Here is a 9,236-nt window from a genome sequence, read left to right as displayed (position 1 = left end):
AAAACTATTTTCTAAAATTCGTTGGCTCATTCTGATTAGCTCTATTTTTCTCCTTATCTTTATTCTTTCTCCTCTTACCTTTGCGAGTTTTGAGTCTTCTCTCTTATCCGAGTTTTTCCGAGTCTTAGGTTTCGACGTGGGTTGGACGATCTATGCCTTTATCCTATTAGGTTCGATCTTTGGAGGATCCCGATGGAAGCGCATCATCAACAACGGAACAACGACTTCTTGTTAGTGGTGTCGCCGATCTACGTGGAGCAAGAATTCTTGTTAGTGGTGTCGAGAAGATCAACACTTCGCCAGAAGAAGGTTCCACCTCGAGGTCGGGTGATTGTCAACATGGTACAAGAAGACTCGATAGTTTAACCAACTCCCTCTTGGCTTGACGTGGAACCTCGGGGCGAGGTTCCTTGTTAGTGGTGTCGATTGTAACGACCCGGAAAAACCATATATTAGATTTTTCGCCGCTTCTTGTTTTTTTTTCCGTGTCGTTCCAAGTCATCATCATGCATGCATCATATTCATGTTTTCAACAAAATATAATTTATTTTAATAAATGCTATTTCATTATTTTGTTTCTTGTATGGTTTTATAAAACCCTCCCTTGTGTCTCTTCTTATTTAACGAAACCCCAAACCTAAATAATTGGAAAATTTTACAAACTTGTTTCCATATCCAAACTCAAGTTTTTGAAAACGTTTGCAGTATCATGTCCTCTCTTCATCTTTCATCTTTCATCTTTCTACTCTTCATATCTTTCCCTATCTTCATTTATTCTTGCTAGCTACTTGGCAAAATATTTGGAAATTGGTTGGGCACCTCTAGCCTAATTTTTCTCGTTGGCCTCACAAACTATGCCTCCTTGCTATTCCCTAAACACCACCAAGCCCATTTTTTTTCTACCGACGTAGCCCATCAGAACAAGTCCAACTTCCTGGCCTTTTCTTCTCTTCACCAAACAGCCCACCAACACCATGGTTGCAGCTCTTCTTCCACCTTTGTACGGAGGAGCATCGGCAGCAGCCACGTAGCCTTGCAGAGTGATGGGACGGCTCCCATGCGGCGCCCCTCTCCCTTATAAGCTGCGGCCAAAGAGTCTCCAGCCCAACCCTAGCTCGTGTTCCTCCTCTCCAGCCGCCGCCACCTCTCCATCTATGTCCCTGCAAAAACCTTACCGAGACAACCACCGCCGTCTACTCCACGCCGCCGACGCCATGGTCACCGACGCGGCCACCTGAGCTGTGAAACGGACCCCCCACGTTGCCTCCTCTCCATCCTGGTCTTCTTCAAGGACGCCAAGGCCGGCAGCAGCTCGAGCGCCGTCCACCTCTCCTTCATTTACCCCGGCCAACCTTCTTCCTCGTCGCCGGCGACCTCCTACGCCCCTCCTTCTCATCACCGACCACCCCTGGGTGAGCAGAACTTCCTCTCCTCTCCCCTGCATGCCTCAACATTTCTGCACCGTTGACGTGAGAAGGATCTGATCGAAAACGAAAACGAAAAACGAGAAAAGGTTGCAGTTTTGGTTCTGTTCCATGGTCCTGTCTTCCGACGCAGATCCTCGCCGGCACAGGTCACCCCAGCACGAGCTTCTTGTTTCTCTAGATGTACAACACCACCAGATATCTACTGGTTTTTGAATCACCCAAAACGGAGCAGTATAGGCGAAGTTATCGTCTTCCAAAGTTGGCTCCAGAAATCTGTTTCAAGTTTCAGATTCAGCATGCTGCTTCGTCTGTCTGTTTTCCGGCGAGCTTCGCTGGTGACTCTGTGCGCCGTTTCCAACAATCTCGGTCCCATTCGTTCATGTCACATCCCTCTTGCTCAAGCTCTTTTGTTTCGCTCAAAACGGTGCCCAGATTCGTCGCGGCTAACACTTTAAAATCCGTGCAAAAACTTGTCTACAGGAACACTTCGCTGTCACATTTCAGTTTCGTCAGTTTCATCCTCCACGTCCGTCTTCAGCAGGCCACTCTGATCTGGAGTTGTCCAGTGCAACCGTTCACTCTGTCATATACAAAACCAATACGCAGCACAGTTGGTCTGCAACCTTATTCAATTGATACGGATATCAAATCCCAAATGCCATAGCCCAGCATCCTTTTGTTCTATCTATCTCTTACTACTGCAACCTCATTTTCTCTGCCTCTCCAACTTGTGTCAGCATACGAAGAGTGGCACAGCTGGCTCACGCCCTTGTTATGTACTGAGAAGATATCAGTATCAAATACAACACGTTGCAAATCTGTATACAGTTTGTTCGCTCCCTGTGTCCGGCTCTAGCACATCATTTTGTTTCTATTTTCTTTGCAAATCTTATATATTTTATATCTTTTAAACTGGGCTTAAAATAAACTGTTTTATATATGAATTTTTATTAAAAAAAATGCACTGAATAATAATATGACATTCATATGCATGTTTGCATCTCGCATCATATCGTTCCGTTATAGTTTGCATCACACTTAATAATTAAACGCGGAGTTTATAGGAATTACCGGCTACGGTTTTCCCTGCTCCGTTTAATATTGAAGTAGCTCACCCCTGCCATGCTATGCCATGTTAAACAACACTTAACTTTGTCGGTAGAAAATGCAAATCCAACCTAATTTGATTGCCCGGGGTTCTGACTCCGATTAATATGGATAAGTTGCATCGCATCATGTTTGCCATGTCATGCATATCATCTTGATCATGCCGGTTCTTATTCCGTAGCTGTAAGATTTGCATCCGATGTCTGTTGTAGCATTTGCTTCTTCCCGGATAGGATCCCGAAGTGTTGATGTGAGATACGACGAGTTCTCCGACAAGTTCTTCTGCAGCTTTTCACAGGCGAGCCCACCCCTTCACCTATTTTACTTTTACATGCTCTTTTGATCTATTGCTATCCTTATGTTGCGATTCTGTTGTGTCACGTGTCCTATCCACCTGTTACCTATATGTCCGAGATACACCTCCTTGCCCTACCTATTGTTTGTTGTTTGCCAGCTTTGCGAGTCGTAGGCGAGTTTAGGGTCTTGTTGATATCTCGAGATGTTCGGGATATCTTGTTGGGAGGTTATCACATGCTATATATTTTGTTGGAGATAATCACACTTTACTTTATTGTTAACAACTAAAATTGTAAGCAGAGGCATCTGTGAGCCCCTTTGCGAAAGCATCGGAACTTTGACTCGCTAATGTCCCCTAGGACCCGAGTTCTTGTTATCTGTTCCGAGATTGAGCGCTCTACCCGTACGTGGGGGAATGGGACCCCCATCACCCACTACCTTTCCTCGAGTCTGTTTATTGGGAGCCACAACCTTGGTTTTATTTGCCCATATGCACGATGCACGATTTACTTCCTGTTGCCTTCGGGTGTTTATTTCAGATCTTGTACTCATAACGCGGGACTCCTTATCCTTGGCCGGTCGTTAGTGCCCGCCTTGGAAGCCGTCGCAAACCTCTGGGTCCGTATCGGAGTACGGCCGAACTTCGTCACGGGTAGCTTAGTTGGGTGGCTCCCATTAAACTTTCTCTTGCATTGGGAACGGTCTTGATGTGAGACTCCACCTGTAGTAAGTGGGTTCGAGCATGCGTATGGTTACATTTGGTCAACCCCTGCAGGGTGTACATCTTATCGATAAGCCGTGTCCGCGGTTATGGACGACTTGGAATTGTATAGCTCGATCATAGAACAACTTACACCTTATTTCCTGTTGTTAATAATTTGCTAATAAAACTCTTTCAAAAGTGTGTGTGCCTTTGCAATACCTCTTGGCGAAGGGGGATCGCATCGGCTGTGTTATGTTTGCAGAGTATAGAACTGTTACCTTGTGCGCTCTCTTATCTTCTCTGAGTAGACGGATGTTGTAGCGTGTCTCTATTGGATAGTAGCTTTGCTGCCGCTAAACTCCACATATAGCCGGGTGAAGTTTATACCGCCCACCAGCGAGCATAGCTGGTCTTGTCTCGCAAGTACGTGCCAATGGTACTTACCCTCGCCTTCCTTTCTTTTTGTCTCCTCCCCCTTTTGTCGGCAACCGATGGCCCGACTTTGACAGGTACGAGATGACGACGTTAGCAAGGTTACCCTTCCGGCTTGGCCTGGGCAGGGTTATGGACGCCATTGGTTATCTTCAGGACTCTTAGTCCAATTTGTATCTTGTCCGTACTCGGACATATTCGATCTTTTGTATGATTTGGATCTTTGTATTGTATATTTGTATCTTGACTCGTTGGAGTCGTTCTTGTAATATATATGTATCTTGTGGGCTCTATTGTAATCCTGTTGTAATGTTACCACTCGTGTTAATTCCTCTGGCATCACGTGTGTGATTCGTCGCGCACGTCGTGTCGGAGGGCGTCTCTGGATCGATATCATGCGGATTTCGGCGGGATCGCTGGAATCCTCATGGTACCGGTTCCGGGGCGTCACATGGGCCTTGCATCACAAATCAAGGATATGGCCTCCCAAGCAGACTACCCTTCACTGGCGCACATGGTTCAGAAACTGTCGTTATATGAACAGCGCCACCCGGACTTGTACCAGGACAAATTCAAGCGTGCGGTAGTCCTGGTTGAGGCAGATGAAGACGAAGGCTCTGCGGGAGATCAAGAAGAAGCAGTGGCTGAATGGACTCAGGGGGCAACCCCCGTGTCCTGCAAATGGGTTAAGCCACCAGGTCCGCCCAGAGGGTTCGATTTTGACGTGACTAAAACTGAGCAAATCTTCGACCTCCTACTCAAGGAGAAGCAGTTGAAGTTACCCGAAGGCCTCAAAATCCCCACGGTACAGGAGCTGAACGGAAAGCCATACTGCAAATGGCATAACTCGTTCTCCCATGCCACCAACGACTACAGGGTGTGGCGTCAGCAGATCCAAATGGCGATAGAACAAGGACGTCTGATTTTCAACCAGTACGCCATGAAGGTCGACACCCACCCCTTCCCCGCCGTTAACATGGTGGAGTGCATTTACCCTGAAGGTTGCCAGCCAGGATTCTCGTTCAACATCAACATGGTAGGACCTGGACACCACTCTGGCAAGGATGGAGACGAGGGCAGCTGCTCTCGTAGCAAGGACACAGAGGAGGCCGCTCCACGCGATCGGCTCCGGCACGATGGCAAGCGCTACATCACAGAGGGAGGAGTGAGGAACGTAAGATATCAGCGACCTCTCTCCGATCACCTCCTCAACAAGTACGTGGGTCAATATAGCCAACGCCGACGATCCAGCGACGATGATGATAGAGACCGTCTGGCTAGGGACGCCAGGAGACATCGTCGGCATGATCGCGACGAGGAGGAGTACGAGCGCCGTGCCAAGGAAGAATCGAGGAAGCAAGACGACGAGGATAGGCACTGGGACTGCCCCTTCTTCGTACATTCTGGATTCGGGAATGAGCCGATTGCCTACAATCGGCAGCGCTGAATGTAGACAGAAGAGGAAGGATGCAGCTAACGTGTCCGTGTTCAAACGTCTAGGGCCTCTCCCACCTCGAAGCAAGCACGCTGAGTCCCCTCGGGTGGAAGATCTTGAGGATTTGGAAGACGATGAAGAAGAAGAAGAAGAAGAAGACAGGTACCACCGGCCAAGGTGGTGCCCTGATGGACTCAGCCGTTCCCAAAAGCGTAGGGTTCGGCGTATAGCGGCTTGGAGGAAGCCGAAAGGTTATACCGCACACGCTAAGGAAGGCGCGGCCTAATCTGCCGCGAAAATTCAGCGAACCCTGGATGAAGAGGGTCGACCACAAAAAATGGAGTGGCGCCCCAAGCAAAGGAAAGCCGATGATGAAACATCGGTACCGCACAAACATGGTGTTCATCCTTCCTACGGAGTTCGGTGCTCCAGGATTAGACGAGGCACCGTGGCACAACTTGATCGCGGCCCACGGCCGGTTATCTTTGAGAAGCCACGAGAAAGAAGCTACGGACATCTCAAGGCCATGTACTTGCGAGGTTATATCGATGGGAGGCCTGTCAACAAGATCTTTGGTGGACACGTGAGCGGCGATCAACATTATGCCATACTCTATGCTACGTCGGTTGGGACGCTCTAGCTCGGATCTGATCAAGACCAACGTGACATTGAGCGATTTCAACGGCCAAGCGTCGACGCGCAGGTGTTACGAACGTGGATCCGACCGTAGGAAGGAAAACCATCCCTACGACGTTCTTCATCGTCGATAGCAAGAGCACCTATGCTATTCTCGCTAGGAAGAGATTGGATCCACGCCAATCGTTGCATTCCCTCCACGATGCACCAATGCGTAATACAATGGGACGGAGATGAGGTAGAGGTCGTCCAGCCGATGACTCGGCCCGAGATTTCAACGGGCCGGCATGAACGCTTGGGAAACAAGCGGGCCAAGAGCCACTCTCGGGTATCAATTTGGACGATCGTGAGCGCATCGACGTGACGAAGAACGGGGTTAGGCTGGTCCTATCCACCGCCCGACCGTGTAGCAAGAACCAACCTATGGACAAACGTGGCGAGGCCGATCCTTGGGATCGGCCCCAAAGATCTATGAAGGAACATTACAAAACCTTCATTGAGCGATTCAAGATGGAGGCCGATTCCAGCAATCGGCCAAAATTATCCTCACCACATGTTCTGCTTGTGTTCAACATCGATCTATCGGGCGGCGGTTTTACGTCGGTGATGAGTTAGGAAAAGTCAACATTGGTCCTACCGAGCCGACGTGCAAATACGGTGCCTTGGCTAACTACGAGCCGATATCTGCGGTTACACGACAGATTCGGCTCGGGGGCACCTAATCGATGAACATGTGCGAGATGAACATGTGTGCGATGAAATGTTGGGGGCCGATAGAAAAATCGGCCAAGAAAAAAATCAAGATCACGATATACGGCCGATGCAAGGACATCGACTTTAGAGCTAAGAAACAAAGCCGATGCACGGCCATCGACTCTAGTACGATTACACAAGATCTACCACCGCGTGTTCAAGACGCGGATTTCGACCAGTCGGTTTCGGTTCAGCCGTGAGGCCTTCTCGCTTCCTCGAGGGAATGAACAATGAGCCGATTTTGGTGCTGGATCTTCTCTTCGAGGACTTCCAACCCTTTGCGCCGATTCGGCGATCGTCGGAAGCATCGTTTGGCGTGCAAGGCGGCCTCTTTCTCATTAAGGCTGTCGGTGTTTCGTCTACAACATCGGCTTTCAGCGGAAGGAAGGTGATCAATGGGGGCAAGTTTGGCTCGCTCGCATGGTGGTCGTCTCGGATTACCGAGCTCAAAGCCCTTTGTTTGATCTCGTGCGTCCTCACCGCTAGTCTCGCCTTGACCGAGGCTCGGGGCACCGGTCCGGTAGATGCTCTGTTTTAGAAGCCGATTGGGATGTCATCGGCTGATCCTTCGTCGCAACCTTCTTCAAAAATGGTGAATTCTTGCAGAAGAGGATCACTGGACCTGGTGGGAGGAGTTTAAGGGCTTTCTTGAAGACTCCACATTATCCACCAGATCTCAAAGTCATCAGTTGAAGAATTGAAGGATGGATTATGAAGGACCGATGCGTTGCTATCGGCTCATTAAGCATTGGCTAAGTGGATAAATCGGCAAAATCAGTATGAGGGGAAATCGGCTAAATTGGCTCAAGGGAAATCGGCAAAATCAAATTGGGGAAATTCTTCATTGATAAGCAAGATTTCTTACATAAAGAGCTGATTGCTCTCAAAAGGAAGTACTAGGGGATACATTGCCCCGTCTACTACTACTGATCCTATGCTAGTGGTCCTATCTATGGGCCGTCGCTGCCCTCGTCGTCGCCATCGTCGCCGCTGTCGGCGCTACTCCCGGCGGGCTCGTCGTCGCTGCTCCAGCGGCCGCCGGCCGGGCCCTCATTGTCCTCATCCTCCTCGTCAGCGTCGTCGTCATCGGCTGTCGAAGTCGCCGAGGTTCCCCGGCCGTGGCGGGCGTTTGGCCGGCGGCTCGTCGGAGGAGGTGTCGTCCTCCTCCTCCTCCTCCTCCTCCTTCTCCTCCTCCTCCTCCTCGGGAGAGGTGAAGTCGTCGCAGGAGAAGCGATCGTCATCGCTCTCCTCCTCCGTTTCCCCGTCGGCGAGGAAGCGGAGGTCACTTTCCCCGTCGGTCAAGGACTTGTCGTCCTCAGACCAGACGGAGAAATCATGGCTGGATTCCTCCCCGGCCTCAATGGCACGGCGGGTGTTGGCCGCATGGACCTCCTCCGGGTTCTGCTCCGGCGTCGGCTCGTGGGAAGAGGAGGACTGGGTGGAAAGATCCGATGAAGCAGAGGAGGAAGAAGACATGGTGGCGCAGGAGGGCTTTTGGAGTGCTAATGCGAAGGGGATGCGGAAGCAAACTGTTTGGAGCGGTTAAATAAAAGGGGATATAGTGAAAATTCAATGCCACAGCAGTTTCCGAGGAAGTGATGCTTAACAAAAAAAAAACTGCCAGGTCACGCGGAGAAGTTGTGAAGGCAAGGCATCATGATGAAGGATACTGCGACGGTTCTGCCACGACATGACCCGACGAAGAAAAAGCAGAGTGATTTTGGAATTATCAATTCCAAAACCAGGGGGGCATGTGTTATCACCATAATTTGACCGAGTCAGAGGTAGGCCGCGATCAAGATGGGCTTGAAGAACATACATGGAAGAATATACGTGAATCGGCCTTATATGCAAAGTTTGGGCTAGTTTGCCCGTGTATCTGTAATATAGTAGATTACGTGTCGGTTAGTTAGAGTTTGCCTCGTGCACGGTTGGGATTATTCCCACGTTAGAAAGTCTACTGACTATAAATATGTATCTAGGGTTTATAAAATAAACAACAATCACGTTCACCACAAACCAATCTAGGCGCATCGCCAACTCCCTTGTCTCGAGGGTTTCTTCCGGGTAAGCATCATGCTGCCTAGATCGCATCTTGCAATCTAGGCAGTACAAGTTTATTCGCTGTTCATGCGTTGCTCGTACTGAAGCCTTTTTGATGGCGAGCAACGTAGTTATCTTAGATGTGTTAGGGTTAGCATTGTTCTTCGTATCATATGCTATCGTCGTGCAACCCTTAGACATCTAGCCGCCCTTACGCCTATCTTAGGCGTAGGGGCGGCACCCCGCTTAATCATTATTTAGTAGATCCGATCCGTTATGGTTGCTCCTTGTTCTTCAAGGATTAGTTTAATATCTGCATAGTTAGGCCTTACAAAGGGTTGAAGGATCCAGCGGCGCGTAGGGTGTCGTTTGCTAGCCCTAGACAGGATGTTCCGGGGATCAA

At 49.4% G+C, this 9,236-nt stretch overlaps 1 long non-coding RNA gene across 1 annotated transcript; it reads left to right on the top strand.

Annotated features, from left to right (window-relative positions):
- Positions 1 to 1,051: 1,051 nt before the first annotated feature.
- LOC139831119 (uncharacterized) lies at positions 1,052 to 4,439 on the top strand. The gene is made up of 3 exons (XR_011745719.1): positions 1,052 to 1,412; positions 2,747 to 2,832; positions 4,044 to 4,439. It is a non-coding gene; the product is annotated as an uncharacterized lncRNA (long non-coding RNA).
- Positions 4,440 to 9,236: the final 4,797 nt, after the last annotated feature.

This window comes from Lolium perenne, chromosome 5 (genome assembly GCF_019359855.2).
Source record: "Lolium perenne isolate Kyuss_39 chromosome 5, Kyuss_2.0, whole genome shotgun sequence".
NCBI lineage: Eukaryota > Viridiplantae > Streptophyta > Magnoliopsida > Poales > Poaceae > Lolium > Lolium perenne.
This window is presented reverse-complemented; position numbering and strand designations above follow the sequence as displayed.